Source organism: Petaurus breviceps, unplaced genomic scaffold (genome assembly GCF_028583685.1).
Source record: "Petaurus breviceps papuanus isolate PSGF00001 unplaced genomic scaffold, PetGlider_PUasm1.0 175, whole genome shotgun sequence".
NCBI classification, from domain to species: domain Eukaryota; kingdom Metazoa; phylum Chordata; class Mammalia; order Diprotodontia; family Petauridae; genus Petaurus; species Petaurus breviceps.
The window spans coordinates 26,075,154-26,101,520 of record NW_027185764.1 but is presented as its reverse complement, the minus strand read 5'-3'; the positions used below and the strand labels follow the sequence as shown (position 1 = coordinate 26,101,520).

Here is a 26,367-nt window from a genome sequence, read left to right as displayed (position 1 = left end):
AATTCACTAGAGTTTATTAAGTAGGGATCCAACATTATCTAACTTTCTGTTTAGGAAAACTTCTTTTGAAGTTGTGTGAAGAACAGACTGAAAGGAAGGAAGGGAGAGAGAATTGAAGCAGGAAGTCTAACTAGAAGCTAGTGAAAGTCAGGCTGTTGTTGATGGAGACCTGAACAAAGGTGGAGGCCTGGGATGGAAGGGAGCTGAGACAAAAGGTGTTATGGAGGTGGAAACAAAAGGACTTGAAAATTGATTGGATATTTGTGAACCTGAGTGACTTGTGTCATGGTGGTGCCCTCCACAGAAACAGGAAAGCTTCAGAGAGGGGTAGATTTAGGGGAAATGCTGGGGAGTTCTGTTTTGAACATGTTGAGTTTGAGATGCTTGTAGGATATTCAGTTGGAAATGCCCAAAAGGCAATTGGTGATGAAGAACTGGAGCTAAGGAGAGATTGGTGTTGGATTTATAGATTTGGGCATTACTGAATAGAGATGACATTTAAACTCATATGGGAGTTGATGAGGTGACAAAGACAGAGAAAGAGACAGAGAGAGAGAGAGAGAGAGAGAGAGAGAGAGAGAGAGAGAGAGAGAATGGAAGAATTCAATTCAAGCTGATATGCATTGTTAAGTATTTCCTAGGTACTAGACACTGTGTTGAAGTACTGGGGGGACACAAAGAAACAAGATAACACTATCCTGGCCCTCAAGGGGTTTCCACTCTATCAGGAATTGCAAAATCTACAAGTGTATAGAAAAGTAGATATTTTTTAAAAGATAGTTTTGTGATGTGGGGCAAGAACACTAACAAGTAAGGAGATCAGAAAAAGACCTCACATAAGAGGTCATGATGTCTGAGGTGAATCTTGAAGGGATTTGAGGATTGCAAGGGGGGAGGTGAGGAGGGAGAGTATTCCAGGAATGGGAGACAATCTTTACAGAGGTACAGAAGCACTTGATGGAATGTCCTGAACTGGGAACTGCAAGGAGGCTAGTTTGTACAGATCATAGAGGGAATAAAGAGATTGTGAAGGGATTGAAATGCCAGAGGTATTTGTTTTTGATAAAGGCAGAACCATTGAAGCTTGTCAAGCAAGAGGGTGGAGTAATGAGATCCTTCCTTTCAGGAATGGCAGCAGCTGTATCAAGGCTAGATTGATGCATGAAGGGATTGGAGACAGGGAGACCAATCAGGGGACTACTGTTAACAGTCATGGTGAAAATCAATGCTTTTGAATTGTGAGAAGATTTTTGAGAGTCCCTTGGACAGCAAGGAGATCAAATAGTCAATACTTAAAGAAAATAATTCAGATTATTCACTGGAAGGTCAAATACTGAAGCTGAAGCTTAAATACTTTGGCCACATAATGAGAAGACAGGACTCATTAGAAAAGATTCTGGTGTGGGGAGAGATTGAAAGCAGAAGGAAAAGGGTATGGCAGAGGATAAGATGAATAGATAGGGTCATGGAAGCAATGAACATGAGCTTGGATAGACTTCGGGAGATAGTTGAGGATGGAACGGCGTGACATGCTATGTTCCTTGGAGTCACAAAGAGTCAGACGTGACTGAACAACAATATGGTGAGAGGTGATGAGGGTGTGAACTAAAGTGGTTGTCATGTGAGTGGGGAGAAGGAGACTAGGTGGTCTCCAAGGTCTATGGGAGTTCTGAAACTGAATACAGGAGAAGTCATCAATACATGTTTTCATATGTGTAAATTTTTTTTAAAAGAGTAGGTGACTTCAGCAGGATGGAAAGAAAACTGTTCTATTTGTGACCTACTTTTTTTCCACTTCGTTTATTTAGTATATTACTGTGCCATGGAAAACATATTAGAAAGATTGGCAATGGCTTCATGAATAAAGTCTAATTTGCAAAAAGAAAATAGCCAACAAATGAATGGAAAGTGTGCAGGGCCCTGTTGAGGATGCCAAAAGTTGTGGAAAGACTACTTCCCTGATCCCCCATCTCCTGCAGTACCTTGCAAAATACAACTATATTACCTGCCAGCTTGTGGTCCACTGGGATTTCCAAGGCCTTTTCTCTCACGTGTACTTAAGAGTTTTTCCCACCTTGAAGCTATAGGATTGGGTCATTTTGTTCCCTCAGTGATCATATTTTTAGAAATGATTCATGGACCTTCAGTATGAACCATAAAAACCCACTGGCTGCTGCTTATGAGAAAAGCATATCCTCTCCAAAGAACTGGATTTTTTTTTCTTTTTAACAACAGCTCATCCTGGACTATTAAAGTAACTAGGCTACTGAGTTTTTGCTGGCTTGTGTAATTACACAGAATTTTAGAAACTGTCAGTCTGAAAAAAATTTTCTCTAGGCTTTCATCTCAACAACCACATGACTACACATGTATTAGGAAGAAAATGAGGAAAAACAAAGTGCTGTAGGGAATATTTTTCATTTCATTCCAAATGCTTGCTTGTCAATGACCTTGTTTTCTTTCAGGGCCAAAGGCTGCATAGCCAGCATATGTGATGATCACTACTCTTAAAAATATCTCACTGGCTAGTAGCTCTGCTTTATTAGTTCATTCCCAGTATAATGCTACCTTTCTTTTAGGTGGCATAGTGGGTGGAGTGCCAGGCCTGGAGTCAGGAAGCCCCAAGTTTAAATCTGGCCTCAAACACTTACTAGCTCTGGGACCCTAGACAAGTCACTTAATCTCTGTCTGGCTCAATTTCCTCAACTATAAAATGGTGATAATAATAGCCCCTATATCCCAGGATTGTTGTGAGGGTCAAATCAGATAATCTTTGGAAAGTGCCTTAGCCCAGGGCCTGGCACAAAGTAATCGTAATATAAATGTTAGTTATTATAATTATCATCTTCATATGTCATATTATAATTTTATTCTTCAGTGGACTGATGATTTCTTCAATGCGGATACTTGTCTGTCTTACTGGGGCACACGGTAACTAACACATACCTTGTCATCATGTGTTCACATTGAACTATGGATGATGGGAGCACAGATTTAGAGCTGGATGGGTCCTTAGAGATCATCAAGTCCAAAACTTGTATTTTACAGATGAGAAAACTGAGGCATACTGACATTAAGTGACTAAGTGCCATGGGCAATAGAACTTGTAAGTATGTGAGGTAGACTCTGAACCCAGGTGTTCCTGACTCCTAGTTTAGAGTTCTACCCACTGCTCTGTGCTGTCTCACCCACTAAAGTGTTGGAGGTCTTCCTGGGTCATTTTACATTCCATGGATAGTGTTGAAACATTCAGTCTGTCCAACTACTGCCTCTTGTTCTCACTAAATGACTGAACCACCTTCTTTTCTGATATGCATTTCCTGAATGACATCCCTTAAGCCATTTTTTTCTTTTAAAAATAGTTCTTATTGTGGACAACATTACTACTAAACACAAACATTTTAAAGCACAAATAGAAAAAGAGAATTATATATGAAATAGTGTTGTTTGTTTTCTTTTTCCAATAGATAAAATGTCAAAGGATACGAACAGGCAATTTACAAAGGAAAACATCCAAGCTATCCACAACTGTATGGAAAAAAATGCTCCAAATCATTAATAGAGGAATACAAATTAAAACAACTTTGAGGCTGTACCTCATACCTCTTATATTGGCCAAGATTAATAAAGAGAAAGGTGACAAATGATGGAGGGGTTGTAGGAAAATGGGTTCACTATGCACTGTTTGTGGAGCTGTGAATTGTCTAGCCATTCTGGGAAGTGGTTTGGAACTATGCCCCCAGAGTTACTAAACTGTGCATACCCTTTGATTCTGCTATACCACTTACTTAGGCTTATATCCCACACACCCCACATCCCCCCACAAAAAAAAAACAAAGAGGAAAAAAAGAACTAGATGTACAAAAATATTCATAGTAGTTCTTTTTTGTGGTAGCTAAAAATTAGAAACCAAGGTGGGCAAACTCCTTTGGGAGAATGGTTAAACTAATTGTGGCAGATGAATATAATATATCATAATAAATATAACATAACATAAGATAACATAATATAGGCATAAGAAATAGTGAAATAGACAATTTCAGAGGAAACTGGGAAGAGTTCTATGAACTGATTCAGAGCAAAGAAAGTGAGCAAAACTAGTAGATAGATTCTATATAATGATGACAACATTATGGAGGAAACAACTTGATAACAATGATAATCCATTAATCAAAAATAAATAAATAAATAAAGATGGAACACATTTCTCCCATCCTGCCGGAAAAGCAATGAACTCAAAATGAGAAAACATTTTTGTACACAGTCAATGTGAGAATTTGTTTTGTCAGACTATACATGTATTCATAAAGGTGTTTTTTTTTAATTTGTTTAATAGGGGAATGGAGAGTGTTAATGGGAGGCAAAGATTAATAAAAGAAAAAGAACTGATGAGTAGTTTTAAAAAAAAAATTATGACTAGCCATGTTTTCAAAAACTTTGCGCCAAAAAAACTAAACAATTTTATTATTATGTTTCTTTTGATAGGCTATAAATATCTGTGTATGCTATAATATTTTATTTTATGTTAATATTGGTTTATATATTAATAAGATTGTAATAAATTATTTTATTAAACTATATATTAAACTTATATATATTATAACTATATATTAAACTTAATGATATAATAAAAAAAACTTCCCTGAGTATGTCCCTTTCTGAACTTTTTTTCTTTCTTTTGGGTTTTTAAATGTTTTATTAATATTTTCTAGCATTTTCATTATTGTGACATATAGTTTCACATCTCCTTGAAGTTATTTGAATTATTACCAAGAATACAAAACTGTATTTTAAAACCTATATATAATATATACTATGGTACAAAACTTAAAATAGTTTCTTTCTATTATTTTCCACTCTCTCTGCCCATTCAGTGTGTGTGCATATGTCATTTCAAAAGTTGCAAATTGTGGGAATGCATGATAGATTTGACTGGAATTATGTTTGGCTCAAACCAGCCTGTATTTTTCCCTCTCTTCTCTAAGGAGTCCATTATGCCAATGCAGCAGGGCATTGTGAGTAGAGTACAGGCTTTAGAATGCAAGAGCCTAAATTCAAATTCTGTTCTACCATGTGTGCGGGGGCGGGGGGTGGGTGTGAGAAGGCAGTGGAAGACTTCAAGTTGCTCTGGGTCTCAGTTTCCTTTTATATATAAATGTTTATCATATCTCAAATGCACAAAGAATTGTGTAAAATCTATAAGAATATCAGTCATTAGGGGCAGCTGGGTGGCACAGTGAATAGAGCACCAGCCCTGGAATCAGGAGGACTTGAGTTCAAATACAGCCTCAGACACTTAACAGTTACTAGCCATGTGACCTTGGGCAAGTCACTTAACCCCAATTGCCCTGCTCTCTCCCCTCCATAAAAAGCAAAAAATAAAAAATATTTTTAAAAAGAATATAAGTCATTCCCCCAATTGACAAGTGGTCAAAGGATATGAACAGGCAGTTTTCCAATGAAGAAATCAAGACAATTTATAGTCATATGAAAAAATACTCTAAATCATTATTTAGTAGAGAAATGCAAATTCAAACAACCTTGAGAAATCATTTTACACTTATCAGATTGACTAAAATTATTAAAGATGAAAGAGATAAATGTTGGAGGGGATGTGGAAAAAATTGGGACACTAATTCATTGTTGGAACTATGAACTGATACAACCGTTTTTGAGAACAATCTGGAATTGTACCCAAAAAGTTATTAAAGGATTTTATCCTAAGATGAATTTTTTAAAAAGAAGAAATGTTCCTATATGTACAATAACATTTATAGTAATCGTTTTTGTGTTGGCAAAGAATTGGAAACTGAAGAGATGTCCATCAATTGGTGAATGGCTAAACAGGTTACGGTCTATAATTATGATGGAATACTATTGGGTTATAGGACTTGATGAGGGGGACAGTTTCAGAAAAATCTGGGAAGACCTATTTTATTTTAACTGGTGAAAAAGTTAAGTGAAAAGAACCAGGAGGAAAAAAAAAACTACATAGGAAGAGCAATATTATAAAGATAACCAACTTTGAAAGACTTAGTAACTCTAAACAGCACAATGATTGCCACAATTCCAAAAGAGTCATGACGAAAAATATTATCCACCTCCAGATAAAGAAGGGGGGGACAAAGAGGGGGGGGGGGGGGGGGGGGGGCAAAGAGTCTGTATTTTTCCCTTTCTTTCCTTTTATTAACATGCTAATCAGGAAATTTGTTTCGTATGACTATGTACATTTGTAGTAGGTTTAGTTTTTCTTTCCTTCTCATTGGGTAGATCAGGGAGAAGAGGCAGAATAGAATTTGGAACTAAAAAGAAAAGATTTTAAAGATCTTTTTATTTTAAAAAATAAATCAAATTTTAACTTTTTTTAACGAGAAAGGAAGAGAAGCACCAAGTCAATCCCTTAAAGTCCTATAAGATTAAGCAAAAACCTTAAAGATTCTCAGTGCGTATCAAAGAGGTGTCTACTGAGAATCAGCTTTCTGCCGTAGTAGAGGGATAAAGTCTGGCATGGTAAAAAGAGCCAATATTCTTTCCACTGTACTATGCTGTAGACCAAGGGAAATTGAATACAAAATAATCCTTACATTTCAATCCAGAATGTAGGTATGGAGGACTCCAGAAAGTCTTTGTCAAAAGCTAGAGAGAAGAAATAAGGAAAAAATAAGATTCTAAGGAGGAACCATGAAGATATCCTTCCATCGGTGAGGGAGGTGGTTGGTCTTGCAGTTGTAGAAACCAAACCAAACAGGTATTTGGCACCTAAGAGGAAAGAATCTTACTCATCCAAAAGCAAAAAAAAAAAAGTAAAGACAGTACCTTGATCTGTGATTGGTACACGGAAGTAGGATGAGTTAGCCCTGAGTATCTCTAACCCTAAGGGTGAGGTACTAGTGGGAAGTAAAAACCAGCAGCAGTTAGATGAGATTTGTTTTCTGAATGTTCACTTGTGCCAACCTGCAGAGCAAAATCAACCATATTTGAACTATATCTCATTAACTCCCGTGAGCCAAAAAAGTTGTACTAAAATTTAAATCTCTTGAGGAGCAAATTTAAGTCTCTGGAGGTGTTGAGGAGAGGCAGTGGGGTGCAGTGAGTGGTAAGGGCACTCAACTGTGATCTTTACCAAAATTTCTTCTCACTACAGTTAGGTTTAGCTACACATTTTAACCAACTGTGTGGAATAGATTACGATGGACCAGGTAGAACAAAGAGATCCCATTTTAGAAGGTGGGGGAGGACAGGAGAGGCAACTAAGTAAGGAGATTACCTGCTTTTTATACTTGGATGGTGGCAGTGAAGGGTGAATGAACTGTATATCTACAGCATGGGAGGCTGTCCACCTTACCATAATAGTCCAGATGATAAATCTCTTATTTGATATGTCTAGACTTAATTTAATTAATAAGGAAGAGATGGCTATTTTCATGAACAGTTCCTATTTCACCATTATTCCTGGTGACAAAAAAATTTAGTTATCTGCTTCTAAATAGTATGCAAAGAGAAGCCACATGGGAAATTGCTTGGGTTTTTTTTTGAGGGGCAATTAGGGTTAAGTGACTTGCCTAAAGTCACATGGCCAGTTTTGTGTTAAGTGTCCGAGGTCAAATTTGAACTCAGATCCTCCTGACTCCAGGGCCAGTGCTCTATTCACTGTGCCACCTAGCAGCCCCCTGAATTTGATTTTCTTTTTCTACCTGAAAGCAAGTTTGAGTGATGTGAGTTGAACACACACACGAATGTATTTAGTAAACTTTGAACAAACTTAAAACATCCACTGTCATGGCTTTTAGTTCTTCCTCTGAAGTTTTTCTATCATGAGTCACTGGCTCACCATGAGTTCATTTTCTAATTTCACAACCTCTTCTTCCTTATGGCAGAAACCAATGAATCAGATTTGATATTTCAAGAACTTGTAAGTTCTATTTTCTGGTCAGCTTCTCTCTGAAGATTAAACAGCTAGGTAGCTTGATGGAGAGAGTGCTGGTTTTAGCTTCAGGCTGAGTTCAAATCCAGCCTCAGATACTTCCTGAGTGACCCTGGGCAAATCACTTAACTCTTGTTTGCTTTGGTTTCCTCATCTGTAAACTGGGGACAATAATAGTACCTACCTTCCAGGATTGTTGTGAGAATCATATGAGTTAATAATTTTAAAGGGCTTAGGACAAGTTTCATACATAAGTGCTATATAAATATTAGTTATTATTTTAATAATAAAATTTTGAAAATCTGAATATATTTTATAAGGCATAGGAATCTATAGGGCAAAAGTAATTTGAAGAAAACTAGGTTACATTGCAGAACAATTTTTCTTCCATTCTACTTGATTTATCTATCTTTTTTAATCTGCTCCCATAAAAATACACATATAGGCCAAGATGGCAGAGTAGAAGCAGGACCTCCCTGCTGTTCCTGCTTCCACCTTCCCCAATCCATGTAAAAGGGGAATCTAAACAAACTTTGGAGCTGCAGAACCAACAAAATTACACAGAGAAGCTAACCACCTGCTGAGGACAGCCCAGCAGGCCAGCAAGAATCAGCCAGCTTAGTGCTCTGGGAGCTGAGCCCAGCCCCATGGTGAGGCTTTAGCCCCAGGGCGGGCCTGACCAGCCCTGCCTGAGGGACTCCAGATGAGCAGCAGCTGTGGCCATTTCCTAATTTATCAACACACAGATGCGAAGGACAAAGTGAGAGGTCAGTGCAGTCTGGACTTTGGGACCAGTAAGTGGGAGTGCATGGCTATTGCCCCCTGGGCAAGAAGCCACTGAGGTGCCAGAACAGCCAGACAGTGCCACGTGGCAGATTCAGCTCCTGGCCTGCAGAGTGTAGGCACCAAGTCTGAGGGGTAATCGCTCTTGCTTTGACCTGCTTGGATCTGGATTGCAGTCTAGGGTAGAGGTCCTGGGGTGTGGGTCCAGCTTCCCAGAGCATGTGAAGACCTCAGAGAGGGTACCCATCAAATACCTACAGCAACTGAGAAAAACCCAGGATTTGGGACAAAAGCTCCCTTGTCTGGTGGCAGAGTCCTACTGTGGCAAAAAGCCCAGGGGTCAAGTGACTGAGGGGCGACATGACCAGGCAAAGGAAACAAAGCAGACAGAAGATTCCAACATTAGACTCCTATTTTGGGGACAAAAAGGAGCAAAGCGTGGAATAGGAGGAAGACAGTGAAGTCAGAACTCCTGCACCAAAAGCTTCAAAGGAAAATACGAGCTGATTATAGGCCATAGAGGACCTTAAGAAGCAGATAAGAGAAGTGGAGGAAAAACTGGGAAGAGAAATGAGAACAATGCAAGAAAATTATGAAATGAGAGTCAACAGTCTGACTAAGGAAAATAACACTGTAAAAAACAGACTGACTCAAATGGCAAAAGAGGCTCAAAAAGGCAATGAGGAGAAGAATGCCTTAAAAAGCCAAATTTGCCAGATGGAAAAAGAATCTCAAAAGCTCAATGAGGAGAATCATGGATTCAGAATTGGACTGGAGAAAATGGAAGCTAATGACTTTATGAGAAATCAAGATGCTGTTAAACAGATCCAAACAAATGAAAGAATAGAAGGCAATGTGAAATATCTCATGGGAAAAACCACTGACCTGGAAAATAGATTCAGGAGAGATAATTTAAAAATCATTGGACTACCTGAAAGCCATGATCAAAGTAAGAACCTAGAAATTGTCCTCCAGGAAGTTCTCAAAGAAAACTGCCCTGATGTTTTAGAACCAGAGGACAAAATCGAGGTTGAAAGAATCCACCAATCACCTGCAGAAAAAGATCCCAAAAAGAAAATTCCTAGGAATATTATAGCTAAGTTCCAGAATTCCCAGATTAAGGAGAGAATATTACAAGCAGCCAGGAAGAAACAATTTGAATATTGTGGAAACATAATCAGGATAACCCAGGATCTGGCAGCTTCTACACTGAGGGATCAAAGGGCTTAGAATATGATATTCCCAAGGTCAAAGGAGCTGGGATTAAAACCAAGGGTCACCTACCCAGCAAAACTGAGTATCATGTTTCAGAGAAAAATATGGTCATTCAGTTGAATAGAGGACTTTCAAGCATTCTTGCTGAAAAAACCACAGTTGAACAGAAAATTTGACATTCAGATACAAGAAGCAAGAGAAGCATGAGAAGGTAAACAGGGAAAAGAAATCATAAGGAACTTATCAAAGTTGAACTATTAATGTTCATACATGGAAAAACAATAATTGTAACTTATAAAACTTTTCTCAGTAGGGAATAGAAATATATATATATATACATATATATATTTCTATATATGAGGGTAAATGGGCATATGAATACATATGTGAATGTGTATATATGTTTACAGGTATACATAGATAGAAGGTACAGGAACAATTTAACAGGAAGAGATGATACTTAAAAGGTGAAATTAAGTGGTGAGAGAGGAATATAATGAGAGGAGATGGGGAGAGACAGAATGGGGTAAACTATCTCATACAGAAGAGGCAAGGGGAAATGGTTACAATGGAGGAGAAGAATAGGAAGGCAAGAGGGAATGGGTCAACCTTATTCCCATTGAATTTGGCTTGAGGAGGGAATGAAATACACACTAAATAGGGTATCTCACCCTCCAGGAGAGTAGGGGGGGAAGGGGATGAGAGGGGGCATGATGGAAGGGAGGGCCGGCTAGGGGGAGGGACGTTGGAAGCATCCACTTTTGAAAAGGGACGGGATCAAAGTAGAGAATAGAACAAGTGGGAGGTGGGATAGGAGGGAGGGAAATATAGTCAGTCTTTTACAATATATCTACTATGTTATTGTTTTGCATTAGCCACACAGGTACATCTTATACTGAACTGCTTATCTTCCCAGTAAGAGTGGGTGACAGAGAAGGAAGGGAATGATGAATCTGGAATTCAAAGTTTTAAAATCAAATATTCAAATATGTATGTGTATATATATATATATATGTGTGTGTGTGTGTGTGTGTGTGTGTGTGTGTGTGTACTATTATCAATACTATTTTACATGTAATTGGGAAATAAGATATACAGGCACTGGGGCACAGAGATCCACCGTGCCCTACTGGAAAAGTCGAAGGGGGTATGGGAGAAAATATGGGAGAGAGCAGATTGGAGGAGGGGATATATTGTGAGACTGCTATTTGGGGGCAGTGGGTAGGGGAAAAACGGGGAGAAAATTTGTAACTCAAAATCTGGCAGAAATGAATGATGTAAATCAGAAGTTAATAAAGCATTTGGGGAAAAAACAAGCAGGTCACCTCAAATATATACTCCCGTAATTGATGAAAAAATTCAAATATATTGAAATTTGCCACATCATGCTCTTCTATTTTATTGATAGACTTGTAGTATTTCCGAGCCAAAGGGAACTTTAAATTTTACCTAATACAAGCCACTCACTTAGCAGATAAGGAAACTCAGATCCGGGTTGGTTAACTGGCTTAGGAAATGTCACCTACCTAGAACTCTCATCTGGTTCTGGCTCTTAGCTCAGTGCTCTTACCCCAGTGCCCCGTTGCCTCTACTGAATAACTCTGCTTCTCAAGAAATCCTAATTTAATAAGAATGTCAAAGCCCAAATTCGAGTGTTCAATGGCTGTTCCCCTTGCTTTACAACCTCAAACCAAAGTTGACATTTGGCAGCTCACTTCAGGTACCTCTTGACGGGTTGTTTTATTCTGTTAAGTATAAACAAGTTTCCGCAAGAAGGAAGTGAATATTTAATCAATATGCCTTGGCTGGAGTTCAGAGCTGTCATTCCTGGGATTTGATATCTGGGGAGGAAATGGATACAACGGAAAGGAGATAGTACCTCATTGACAAGCAGAACGACAGATGCAGAAGCAATGGTGTCAGAGAGAGTTGCAGCCTATCTGATGGGAGTGTTGATAAATGTCAGCTGAGGACATTTTGGTACAGTATACATTTAATATATGCTGCCTAATAAGCAACAATGAGTGGTAGCAGCCTAGCTTTATGACCAGAGGGTGACATATTGAACTTAATATTTAAAAGTGCCCCCCCCCAAAAAATAAATAACTAAAGAGACCCAGAATCTTACAAAACTTTCATTTGCACATAAAGAGTAAATAGAATGAAAGACAAATGAGCAGACTCACTGCCCCACCAAGACAAAAATCTGTTTACACCCTCTTATGGCTGGCTCTTGGGGACATCACACCGCCTGCCTGGCCAGTCTCTGAAAATAAGGTTTGTTTTAACACAGTATTGTTAGTTTGGATTGATTTTTTTGTTTTTGTTTTGTTTTGTTTTTTAAGCATCTCCTTAGGGTTGACAAGTGAGTACTTGCAGGTCAAGTCCAAACATGTATCCATAATACAACCCTTATATTTTTAGTCTGCTGCTAAATACTACCTGCTGCTTCCATTATGAAGGTTGGATGACATCAACTGACCTTCTGTCACCTCTGTCCCAGATAGTCTGAATTCTCACAAGGGCGGACTCACTCTATGTCCTTATCATCCTGGCTCATGCAGCAACAATTCAAAAACATTCATTAAGAGAAACTTTAAAAGATTTTTACCACCTCCCATAGATGTTTTATGATCGTGCTTGAGCAAAAAAGGTGTTGAAGTAACAGGGGGTAAACATACCTCAAGAGATTTATAGCCGTCAATTTCTGGTAAAGGAAATGTGCTGCTTATATCCTATTGTGTGTACCTCTGACACAGACAACTCTCTTCCTCATATAGATGCCCTGGAAAGATCCTCCTCTCCCAAGTGTATGTAGGAACATCGGAAATCTGAGGAAGGATTTAGTCTGTAAAATTTTTCATTTCCAGTTCTGTAACTCAAAAGTGATTACTATCCTGTGCCTTTGATGTTTATTCAAACTCGACTTGCACATTTCAGAATGATATTCTAGTCACTGGTTTACCTCACCATAGGAGCTTATACACATATAAACCAACAGTGCCTATCATCTCACACACACTCTCTCACACACACACACACACACACACACACACACTCACACACTCTTTCTCTCTGTCTCTTTCTCCTCTCCTTAAAACAGGCAATTAATCATTTTCTCCCCCAAGACCAGATTTTATAGTCGGAAGCCAATTGTCAGCATACTTGTTCCTAAATAAACAGACAGACATAGCAGCTAATAGATTATTTCACATGGAGAGGGCATCATGGGAAGGGAACCTGCGTCTCCTGCTTTCCCAGGCAGGTGTTCTGCCTGTTAAAATAAAGATCAGTTCCTCTGGCTCAAACCTCTTGGGCAAAGTGCCCAAAATTGCTTACAATTTCTAATATAACTGATACTTAGATAGTTCTGCAAACTGAGGGCCTCTTTTATACAATGTAACTCAAGAATTTGTTCCAGAGAAGATGTTTCTAGCTTCTTTGTCTCTCCAATGATTTTCATTTAAAAAAAAAGATGGCAACAGGACAGTATTGGCTTGAGGTTTCCTGATTGCCATCTTCAGTAGTTCCTCAGACTGTTCTTGTAGATGGGCAAAAATTGCACTCCTGATTTTACTGTTGAAGAAAATGAAACCCATGGAGGTTACGTGACTGTGGTCTATAATTGGGGAAAAAAATCAGACGGACGGAGGGTTAGGTCTCAGATTCATCATCTCCTTTCCCTCTTTCCCTCTTTTCTGCACTGTGCTTTCTAATCTATTAAAAGGCATTTATGCCAGGCACTTATCTCCCTCAAGAATACAAAATCTCATTACTGATCAAACCTTATTATTGAGGTTGAGTGGGATTGGGCCCTCCATTCTCTCAATGAATGATGGGGAAACTTAATGTCAGCTTCTCACATTAGATTTCCCCTCTCTAGGAAAATCAGCATGGCACAGTGGACAGAGAACCAGTGTTGGTTTCAGAGAGTCCTGGGTTCAAGTACTCCCTCTGATATCTACTAGGTTTGTGACCAAGGACAAGTCACAACCTCTCAAAGCCTCAGGCAACTCTCTGAGGCTGTAATTCCCCAATGATTGACACTCCATCAGTGAAGGGAGTTGCCACACTAATGAATTCCAGGGTCTGGACCGAAAAAGAAAGATAAAGATAGTGGGAGGAAGAAAGGAAAGGAGGCATTGTCTTCTGTAGCTCATGAAATAGATGTCAAAAGCTGAACTGCTATAAACTGGCAGATCTGGTTGATCAATTAGTTTTGCTGAACTGCTTATTTTTCAGTCTTTGTTACATGGCTCTTGGAGAGAGGGTGGGGGAAGGGATATATTTGGAAGATGCTGTAAAAACAACAGATATGAATATTTTTTTTCTAAATAAACCTGCCTGTGGTGAGATGACATACTTAATTTGTGTTTGCAGGAAGAAAAGTCATTATTGCAGGTGACATTTGCCAACATAATTTAAGGTAAAGGTGTCAAGTGAACCCACTATGAAGAAAAAAGAGGAATCAAACTCTTCCCCCCTTATTCTATCCTTGTCATGTCGATAGAAAGAGGCCTGTGTCCTTTCAGGACCATTAGTGAGGAGGAAAGTGCACCAGCTGCTAGGGATCTTGCCATCAGAGGAGCACAAAATCCTTACATTGAGGTGTCCAATCCCAAGCAAATCCTTTAGCACCCACGGGATCTTGACTCTCCTGTGGAGCCAGTGAAGCAAATTCCTTTGTTCTCCATTGCCGTTCTCCCGTAATTCCACCTGCTTTCAAAGGCTCTGCTGCAATTGTTCTTAAACCTGTAGCACCACCACGAAAGGAAAGGGAGAGAGAGAGAAAGGGAGAGACCGAGGATTAGGCTCATGCTGGCTGGGCTGCTCTGTTGTTGGGCATCTTAAGGAAGAATAAACAACTTCAATTCCCTTCTGTAATTGGAGCAAAGCTCTCCCTGCTGGGGAGATGGTCCTATTCCGTAGCCTGGCTCTTCCCCTGGGTCAGATATTTGGAACAATAACACAACTGTCTGAACTGCATGGGAAACTATCATCTCTTGCTGGGATTTGGAGCACACCCTCCTACAAACCCAGACATGCACAAAAGTTCAGCATTTCACCGCAGGAAGGGAGACTAGTGGCTGTAGGCATCATTAATCATGTTGAAGCGATTATTCTTTGAAAAAATGCTGGGGATATATCTTTGGTGAAGTCATGCCCTATCAAAACAAGGAATTTTTTTAAAAAATTTTCAAACACTCATTCTCCTGCTCCATTGGAAAGTCCCACTTACTCTGCCCTAGCAAGAGCTGTCAAGAGAAAGATGTCTTCTAAGTAGCCAGAAGCAAAACAAGAAACCAGTTTCCTCATTAACTAAAGGTCAGGAAAATACTTTGAGTCTGTGAATTATCAGACAAAGTACTTTACAAAGGGATTAAGATGATGGATCACAACTTCCCTTCTCCCTACCTGCCTAAGTCTATAGAAGCTAAAAAAAAATCATTTGGGCTTTTGCTACCTTCTGATGAAAAAAAAAAAAACCTTCATTTTCACTATGGAAGACCCAAGAAGTTGTCTACAATCATCCTTTTTCGCTTCATTGTTCTGCCAGAAGAAGAATGTGGGCAATTACACCCCAACCAAATGGAGTCAATTCATGAGATAATGAGACAAGAGGAAGCCTTTACCCCCTAGGTAGGGCCAGATGGCTCTTCCCTGTAGTGAGCACAGCTCAGCTATTACTTCCTCTAATCCTACCTTTATAGTGGCAAGTCCTCCCTGGCCAAGTCTTCCAAAAGCTGAGACATTTGCCTTCCTTGGGGTTATGAAAATCAGTACCTGTGGAAATGAAGCCTTAACTCCATCCTTAAATTTGGATCTGGCCCAGTAATTTCCTAGATGTCAGGTGATTTAGAGTCCTAGAGCAAGGGTTCTTCACCTATTCTGTGACCTAGTCTTCTTTGGCATGAAGCCCAAGGGTCCTTTTTCAGAATAATAAATTTAAGTACATAAGGATACTAAAAAAAAAAACAATTGTATTAAAGTACAGTTATTGAAGTATTAAAAAAAAAGTTCATGGACTCCAGATTAAGAACCCCTTTCCTAGAGTGTTGCCTGTAAATACCACTCTCCAGTGGTGTTTAACTCAAATAGAAAGGAGTTGGGGGAAGAGGGGAGAAGGCACTAATCCATACATAAGGATTCCTGCAGGCTATATATTAAGTTAGTTTTATAATGTAATATTATTCATGTTTTATTGTATTTTATTTATTAAATATTTCTCAATTACATTTTAATCTGATTCAGGCTATGCTGGGGGTCATGGAGGTAAAGAATGGGTAGGGGCAAAATGCCATGATTTTTTGGGAACCTCTGATCTAGGACACTAAGAAGTTAAGTGACTTTTGCGGGGGAGGCAATCAGAGCTAAGTAACCTGCCCAGGGTCACACAGCAAATAAGTGTCTATCCACTGTGCAACCTAGCTGTACCCCCTCCTTTTTTTCTCCATCCTCTTAAGAAAAGAAAAGAAAAATTCCCCTTGGCAATCAGAGTCATAAGTTACTGAAATAAAACATTTACACAATTTCTAAGAATCTGAGCTTTCTCAATCCAAGGAGATGTACCCACATTGATAGTTTCTTCTTTGAAACTCAGTCAGGAAATAACTGTGAGATGGATAAAGAACTTATCCTGGAATTCTTTCTATCTTTAGATGGAAGACTGTCAACATCCCAAGTGAGCACAACTTGGAAGTGCTAGGTGACACAGTGAATAGAGCACTGCGCCTGGAGTCAGGAAGGCCTAGGTTCAAATTTGACCTCCAACACATACAAACCAGGTGACACTATCAGTTCACTTAACCTCTGCTTGCCTTAGTTTCCTCATCTATAAAATGCATATGATAATAGCACCTACCTCCCAGGGTTGTTGGAGAATCAAATAAGACAATGACCATAGAGCACTTAGCACAGTGCTTGGCATCTGGTAAGGGCTATATAAATGTTAGTTGTAATTATTATGATTATTAATTATTATTTGCATTGTTTAAATTTTTTCCACCCCAAAAAACTGTGACCACTATAATTTTTCAGTACCAAACTGTGCAAACTGACCATCTGTATAATCTACCTTCCTCCAGATAATAGCCCATCTTCCATTTTATCTTTGATTGGGTATTATTTAATTTTGTTCCATGATTCTTAGCCTATGACATGGGTAGGAGACTACTGATGTCAACAAGATAGGCTTTTGTTGCATTGAACAATGTAGGAGTTTACTGAAAATGCTGCACAGTTTCCCAAGTGCCACCCAGTCTGGCCTCTTCTTCCTTTTTGATTGAAGGTCCACCTCCTTATCTATCTGCACCACCTGTCCAAAATCCATGTATTGATGGGCTAACAATTCAATTTTCTGTTCCTCCATCTGGGTGCCACCACCTGGTCATATGGGTTTTTAAATCTGCTTCATTTTTTTTCAAATGCCATAATGTATGTAAAACTCTTTGCAAGCCTTAAAGCACTATATAAATTGAGCTCTTATCAATACCTCTTATTTTTATTTTCAGTGCAGGTTAAAATACTTTCTTGGACTGGATGGTCTCTAAGGTCCTTTCCTGCTCAATGAATCTATGATCTGTCAAATGATTGTGGCTTTGCCTGGTGGAGAATACAGGATAGCCTCATAGACTAGGAGCTCTCAGGATGTGATCCAGGATTAGAAGCCTTTGGAAAAAGCTGCCATCCATGAGGAAGCTTTCTGTTTCAACTCAGCCCATGTCATTCTTTGTGACTCTTCTGTTGTCTCTCAGTATTTTTTTTTTTGCTTTTTGGAGGGGGAGGGCAGGGCAATTGGGGTTAAGTGACTTGCCCAAGGTCACATGACTAGCAAGTATTAGGTGTCTGAGGTCGGATTTGAACTCTGGTCCTCCTTACTCCAGGGCTGGTGTTCTATTCACTGCACCACCTAGCTACCCCTGTCTCTCAGTCTTGAATAGCCCCAGACTTTTTCCAGTAATACATGTCCTCGATAATGTCTTTTAGCATCATATTTAAGACCAATAACTTAGGGGAGCTTGAATTTCTGTTCGGTGCTTTGTTGGAATCCAACTGGTTATCTCCACACTTGTGTCTGCTCATAGAATCTTGTATTATTTTAACATGTGCTTGGTAAGCACCATTTCTAAGGAAAGCAGAATTTTCTCCAGTCAATTTAAATGCTTATTAAAAACAACAACAACAAGAAAGAATAGGATTCAGTGGCATCTTATCATCACTTCACTTTGCAGCTAGTGACGTGACTGTAAAGATGTCACCTGTTGGAGAAAATCCTCCACCGAAGTCTTCCCATTTCATGCCAATAGAGCACCCCAGTCCCAGAAGAATCAAAATTGGTGGTGACTCAGAGAGCAGCAGAAAGAAGCGCAGTGGGTCCAAGTAAACTGCAGCAAAAGACCAACAGTAATTTGTACTCTGGAAGGACAAAAAGGGTTGCCAAAAGGATGTGTCTTTTTTTGTTTGGGGTTGTTTTTTTTGTTTGGGAGGAGGTTGGTAGCAAAATGCTGGAAACAAAATATCTATCAATTGGGAAATGGATAAATAAATTATGGTACATGGAAGGACAAAACTGAATACTGTGTTGTAAGAAATGACAATATGATGAATTCAGAAAAACATGGAAAGATTTCATGATCTGATGTAAAATAAAGTAAGCAGTCAGGAAAATCTAGACCATGACCATAGGCAATGAAATGGAAAGAACAATCACAAAACAATGGAGAGTAAATGCTACAAAATGACAATGATTATGTAAAAATGGCAGCTGAGTGATACAGTGAATAGAGTGCACGGGAAGACTCATCTTCCTGAGTTCAGATCTGGCCTCAGACACTTACTAGTTGCGTGACCCTGGACAAGTCACTTGACCCTGTTTGCCTAAGTTCTTCATATGTCAAAAAAAGAATATGAATTGAAGAAGGAAATAGCAAACCACTCCAGTATCTTTGCCAAAAAAAAAATGGTGTCACGAAGAATCAGACATTGCTGCAAATGACAGAATTACAACAAAGGAAGCATAGCCACAAAGAACAGAAAGGAGAAGATACCTCCAACTCCATTCTTTTGGGAGGTGGGGAGGGACAAAAGGTCCATAGGTGTGACAGAGTGAACATTTCCAGACTTTTTCAATGTAGTCATCAGTTTTACTAATCTTTTTTTAAACCCTCTTTCCTCTTTTTATTTAAAAATGTCATTTGTTATATGAGTTAGCTCTTCAGGAGGTGGAAAGCAAGAAATACTGGGAAGAATTCTGGTGATATAAAAAAAGATTAATTTGGGGCGGCCAGGTAGCACAGCGAGTAAGAGCACTGGCTCCAGTGTCGAGATGACCTGGGGATCAAATCTGGGCTCAGATACTTAGCACCACAACCAGAAATAACTGGCCATGTAACCTTGAGCAAGTTACTTAACCCTGATTGCTTTAAAAAAAAAAAAAGATTAATTAAAAAAAATTCTCCCCCCCCCCCAACAAAAAAGAAAGGGTAAGTTTGTGTGACTGGAACAGGAGGTGTAAGGAGAGTGAGACACAATAGATAAAAGCTATTGAAATATTGGTATTCTTGAGACATTAAAAGCACCATGAGAAGGTCTCAAGTCCATGGAGCGGTTCTTCTGTAGAGAATTTAGGGAAGAATTCTTTACAAGAGAATGCTAGAGGAAAGGAAGTAGCAGAGAAGTTGAGATTGGCACTGAGATGCTGCTAAGTATAATCATAGATTTAGGGCAGGAAAGGGACCTTCCATCAAGTCCATTCCTTCATTTTACATTTGAGCAAACTGAGTGCCAGAGACATTGTGACTTTTTCCAAATCACACAGGAAATAAATACCAGAGTTAAGATTTGAAGCTAGATCCTTTCACTCCAAATCCAAGGCACTTTCTACTAGACCACTTTGCCTTCTTTTAAAGCACAGCTCTAACTGAAGCTTTATTTCTATGGGCCAATTTCTGATCTAATCCAAGAATTGTGGAGAAGCCATTGCCATATAGCTTTAGCCTTGGCAATTATTCTCTATCCAAGTAAATTTTTAGTCCCTGAATTAACAATTTATTTATACTGCCCCAACTCACAGGATTATTATCAAGTCTCTGTTTCTTGTTACCCCATGTAAACTTGGTTTTGGGAAACCAGCAGACTTTGTGTTATGGCATATTCTCCCTTCAACTAATCTCCATGCAGAAAACCTGGGTATTCTTTCCACTTCCTGCCCTTGTTTCCAGTCCACCAATGACGCTTCATTTTTTTTATGGCTCTCTTTCATAAAACAATTTGATTCATGGCAGAGAGGTAAAAACATTTTCTCTTCTCACCTCCAGTTCTCAGAATTCCAAGCTTCTACTAAAAGCTCAACTCTGTGTCCTCTCCCCCACAAAAAACTTTATATTTATTTTTAATCACTTCTATAGATACCTATGTATGCATATATTATCAGCCCTTGCTAAATTAAAAGCTCCTTAAAGGGACATAACAGGTACTCAATAAATGTTTATTCATTTATTGATTGATTTCCACTAATTGGGAGTCAAGGGACCTAGGTTCAAATCCCAGGAGTCCTCCTTCCTAAAAAAGTGTATTACTGGTAAATTCATTTATATTTCCAGGCCTCTGATTACTCTTCTGTAAGATAACAGGGTTGGACTAGATTCCATTCAGTTCTAGATCCTTTATTCCTGTGAAACATACAAACAAAAAAAAAACAGCATTAACATTGGCACTCACTTCAAATGTGCCATCTCTCTGAGTTGGTAAGGTTTGACAAACCCTATGAAGATAAATTGAGGACTGTGCCATGTACCCCTTGTACTGCTTACAACCTCACTCCCTCAGCTATTCCATTTTGAAGTCTGAGAGGCTGGAGGACAATGACTTATGCTCCTCCACGCAAAAGGATTTTGTCAATGCCAAAGTGCTACATAGATTATATTTTCTTTATGTCAAACTGCTTATAAAACTTAACTATTAAAAACAGGTCTTTGTAATCACTGGATTATAGAGTTGAAGGGAATGTAGAAGATCAAATCCAACCCCTGAATTTTGTAAATAAGATTCACAGAGGTTAAGTTACCCAAAGTCACCTAAGTAGTAAGAATCTTAGGCAGGATTCCAGCTTAGGTCTTCCCAACTCCAACACTGTACCCATTATACCACACTGCCGCCATCATGATCATCACCATTGTCACCATCATCATCACCATGGTCATTGTCATTGTTACTGTTGTTATAACTCTATTGGGAGAGTAATGATAATTCACACATACTTCCATTTTACACTTTACAACCTACTCAACAATCCAGTGAGGTAAAGAGTGCAGATGTTGTTCTCCCCATTTTACAGATGAGGGAGTCAGCTTAGAGCAAAGAAGAGACAGGAAGATGGATACATTAAGATGGCTAATGGGGGCGTCTAGGAGGTGCAGTGAATAGAGCACCGGCCCTGGAGTCAGGAGGACTTGAGTGCATATCTTGCCTCAGACACTTGACACACTTACTAGATGTGAGACCTTGGGCAAGTCACTTAACCCCAATTGCCTTGCCTTTCCCCCTCCAAAAAAAATGGCTAATGAAACTATCACAGCCAGAAAAGACACATTAAGGCTGGTTTCATCACAATTATTCTACCAAGTTGGTACTTTGGGATCTCATAAGAACAATTCATAATTCATGCAAGTTATAAGCATGTAGATAACAAGCTTTGTGTTTCAAATCTTAACCACAGTTCATCAAATAACATCTTTTCCATGCATATGACCCATGTTTTCAATTGGATCACAAAAAAGTTCTTGAGGATGAAAGCAAACAAGACAACAAAGGGAAGTGAAGGAGCATTCATTAAGCACCAACTGTGTCCTAGGAACTGTACTAAGCACTTTATTAATGGTACCTTTGGTTCTCACAGTAAGTCCTATTTTTATTCCCTTTTTACAGTTGAGAAAACTGAGGCAGATGGAGGCTTGGTGATTTGCCTCGGGTCACATAGTTAGGAAGCAGTCAAAGCTATGCCTTATGGATTTCTCTATTTTCATTCGCTGTGCCACCTAGATGCAAAGGAAAGAAGATGTCATTTTGTGGATGATTTGTAACTTGTGATGGCTGCATTTACCCATGTTACTATTAACCCTTTGTACTTTCATAATACTTCCTGATTTTACACACAATCCTATAAAGTATGTTTATCCTCTGCAGTCCTATTACCCCTTTATTTCTTCCACAATTCGTTTCTAGTGAACATAGGAAAAGCAGGAAAAAAGATGCCCAAATATTCTCCATCTTGCTCTGACCTACCTTTACATCTTTATCTTACGCTGTATCCCCTCATATGCCCTACACTGCAACCAAAAGGAATTACTCACTATTACCTATGTTGCTTGGCTTCCACTCGAGCCCAGGAAAGACTTTCATGATGTTCTGTACAGCTATCCCTTCCACATTGTGACTTTCTCCATCACGGTTTTGATATATTGTGGGTTGACTTAAGAAATTAAATGCGAATTTGGGGGGAGTTTTACAGAAGCCAGAGATGATATGTAAAGGCCATCACATGACACTGGGCCTATGACCAAATACTTAACCCAAATTTTACAACAAGATACTGTAAACATAAAAGGAAAATTCAGACTTCTCTTCAGTACAAAGGAAGGGCCAAAAATTTTATGTGAATTTTCCAAATCATGGGGGGCACCTTGTCCCTCACCCCCACAATGTGGAAAGGATAACAATATATGGAGGAAGATTTAACTCCTGATTGGCTAAGAGAATGCTAAGTGCAATGGTGCATACCTGCCATAAGGAATTCATTCAGTTGATTCCAGACACTTAAGAGAAACACATGAAAAAATGGCCTCCTGGGACCTAGTAGAGAGAGACGGGGACTTTAAAAGGCAAGCTGTAGCCTTCTAAGACACAGTCATTTTTCTGACCTTTAGGTTCTCCAATTCTAGCAACTGCAGAAAGAGAACCTCTGTCATGTGAGATTTCTCTTCCTTCCTTCCTTCCTTTCTTTTTCTTTCTTTCTTTTTCTTTCTCTCTCTCTCTTTCTTTCTTCCTTCCTTCCTTTCTTCCTTCCTTTCTTTATTCCTTCCTTTATTTATTTCTTCCTCTCTCTCTCTTTCCTTCTTTCCTTTCTTTTTCTTTCTTTCTTCTAACAAGCTGAGATTTTTATCTCACTCCTCACTGAAGAGCTCATTTATTCTTGTACTCTTTGCCACTAATCTATTGAATTTATCCAATTCCTATTTGCTATTTTGCTTAGAAAAATTAGTTTGCTTACTATTTCTATTTGTGATGATGGTCTTTTGTGTAACTAGCATTTGGTAGAAAGTGGGCTAAGCTGATGAGTCCCTCCCTCTTAAGAGAGATCAGGAAAATGGCTTTCCTTCTCAACCTGGACTCATCTCCCCTCTACACACGGCCCTATCTTCCCTATAAATAAATCTCACCATATGTTTTCTGGATTGTAAGCACCTTAAAAGCAGTGTTTTATGCCTTATTTGTCTTTGGATCCCCTGCAATGCCCAGCCCATGCCTTCCAAATAGTAGGTATTTAACAATGCTTCTTGAATGCCAAATATTGAAAAGCTATTTGAGAAAAAAAAATGAGATAACGTGAGGACCAGAAGGAGTCATAGAGAAGCAGGGCAGGCTTAAAAGCTACACATGTAATTTATTATTGCCTAAAAGAAAAGCAAGTTCTCTAAAATAGAGATTCACAGTTTCCCATATAATCCTCTCCTTCTGTTCCACAACATAAATGGAAATGTTCCCTCTATTTGATGTTTGCTAAGTTCAAAAATTTTTTAAATGAAATTTTGAAACTTTTTTTTAAGCAACAAAAGCTATTTCACAAGCTGTTGCCATCGCCTGCTACTTACAATGAAAAGAATTATAGAATGATGGAGTAGGAAGGAAAGTTAGAGCTTATCTAGTCCAGGGGGTCTTCGTTTTATTTTTGTGTACCCTGTAGCACTTTGGCAGTGTGAGGAAGTCTGTTGATTATGTCTAAGAATCATGTTTTAAAATGCATAATAGAAAATACGAAATATTGTTAAAGAAACCAATTGTATAGTGTGTGTATATTTTTTTAAAGCACAAGGTCATGGTCCCCTAGTTAAGAATACAGGCACTAATCCAAACCACTTATGAGGAAAACAAGGCCCCGAGAGGGGAAATGCCTTCCTTGCTCAAGGTTTCACTGGTAGGAAGGAGCAGACATGGAACTCAAGTTCAAGCATTCCATCTCCAAACTTGGGTCTCTTTGTACACCAACATCATACTACATTCCCTCCCCTTGTTCCCACTAAAGGTTTTCCTTTCATTCACTCTCTTCTATGATCAACATTTTGATAATGTTTCTCTTTAGACAGTTCTTCCCCTTCTGCTCTCCCATAGACACTGCTGTCAGCTCCTGACCTGGACCCTATTGCAGAATTTGTTTTTCAGAGTAATGTATTTATCCCAGTCCTGTGAAGGAGGGCTATGGCCCACCATATGTTTTCTCCACTCAAGCCACCTTGCCATCTGGACTGTAGAAGCTTATGCCCTGGGGATGACATACACATAAACCAATTTACATTAAGACGCAGATTGGAGACATGAGACACACAGCCTAAGTTGGACCATACGGTGGAGTCCAGCTGATAATATTCCAGAGCTCTGATTGATTTTGGCCCCGGGACTTTGAGGCTTCCTTGTCTTCAGAGACAGAGGCCAAGTATATCATGCAGGTTGTAGGACTGATTCAGCTGGTGCCTTACAGCACAATGCCTTCACCTAATCTAAGGGCACAGGCTCCAATATGAGTGAATCCAGTTGTTCAATCCAACCTGTACATTTCTGCTTTCAGATTTAGATACCAGGGTGTAATCTATATTTGTCAGCTTTTGCCTCAGAGGGGCTCTTGAAATTCCTGACTTTTTTGCTGTTGAAATCATTCTTTCCACCACTACAAAGCCTTAATAAAGTTGCCTAGCAACCATTTTTTTGTTGCCTACCTTCCCAAAAGCACCCTCAAAGATGGGCCTATAGACCTCAATAACCTACCTTCTAGTTATTTTACAGGACAAGAACTCACTACCTATGGGGCTTTGGGAGTGATAGATTTGGGGTTATGGAAAAAAAATCAGTTAATATTTTCAATAATCTCAGTCATCCTGATGCCTCACACTGGGTGATATAAAGTATTTCTTTGGAGGTCTATGAGGGAGGGGGAAGAAACTTTCCCATCATCAATTCTCCTTTCACTAAGAACTTGTTCTGCCCTCTGGCCTCCAGCCAGATGCTAATTGAAGACTGGGAGACATATCCTGAGGAAAGCTAGCATTCCTTCCTCATCCCCTGATTTTTCTATTCATGGATAAGACTCAGCCCTCATTGCTCCACAATTTACACGACAGCCCTCTGCTACATAATCAGACCCTAGTCATTAAACAGATGCTATGTACTGTTTTCAAATCTACCAGCACAATTTTTATAAGCCCACAAAGTTTATGGCATAACAATGATGCCATAAGTGTATGTTGTTCATAGGTGTTATCAATAAGGACATGTCCCATGATGACAGGTCACTAGGCCATTTCCAGCAGGGAAAAGGCAAATATCCCTTGGGCATCAGGATGCTGAAGAAATATGGCATCAGTATGTTGGGTTGTATGCTCATGTTTTCTTAAGTGCCCTGAGTCTGATTGTCTCAAGTCTTAGGACTTTGGACCAATGGTAGCTTGCATGATCCCATGACCTTCCACCTCCATGACCCCATGCCATCATCAATCATCCCCTCTCATGCATCTTTAATCACCAACTCCCTACTCACTTCTTCCCCTTGACCCTAGAAGAATACTTAAGTTTCCCCCATCTGAAAAGTAAAATAGCACTTGAAGCTGCTATTCTCTTCAAGCGATTGCCCCGTCTGTCTAATCCCGTTTGTCACCAAATAATGCCCCTATAAATAGCAGCCTACACTGGTAGTATCCATTTCCTTTCTACCACTCGCTTCTCTATTCCTTACATGTGGCTTGTCTCCATCACTTTTTTTTTAAACTTCGAGGTCATTGGTGACATTCCTGTCACCAATCCTAGTGACCTTGTTTTCAGTCTTTATCTTATTTGAACTGTCTCCCTGCAGCATTTCATCGTTTTGACTGGCTTCTCCTTCTTGGTATTTTCTCTTTCTTTGGGTACGATTGAACAAACATGTGTGAAATGCCTACTCTATAACCTGCATGCCTGTGTGTAGAAGGTACTATGCTACTCCCTTGGGATACAAAGACATAGCAGTCTCTGCATTAAGGGAACTTAAATTTTACGGGATAGAGCAGTCAAGTGAGTATGATGTTAGGTAATTTGAGGAAAGAAAAAACACCAACTGGGGAAATTTGGAAAAATTTCAGGGAGAAAATAACACCTGAATTTGGCCCTAAAGAAAGACATTCTGAAAGGTACAATTAAAAGAG

At 39.2% G+C, this 26,367-nt stretch overlaps 1 long non-coding RNA gene across 1 annotated transcript in view; it reads left to right on the top strand.

Annotated features, from left to right (window-relative positions):
* Positions 1–18,757, top strand: part of LOC138159076 (uncharacterized) — a 19,348-nt gene extending 591 nt beyond the window's left edge. The window contains exons 2-3 of the long non-coding RNA XR_011167798.1: positions 16,582–16,707; positions 17,439–18,757. This is a non-coding gene — a long non-coding RNA (uncharacterized lncRNA). The remainder of the gene's footprint in view (positions 1–16,581; positions 16,708–17,438) is intronic.
* The last annotated feature ends 7,610 nt before the right edge of the window (positions 18,758–26,367 follow it).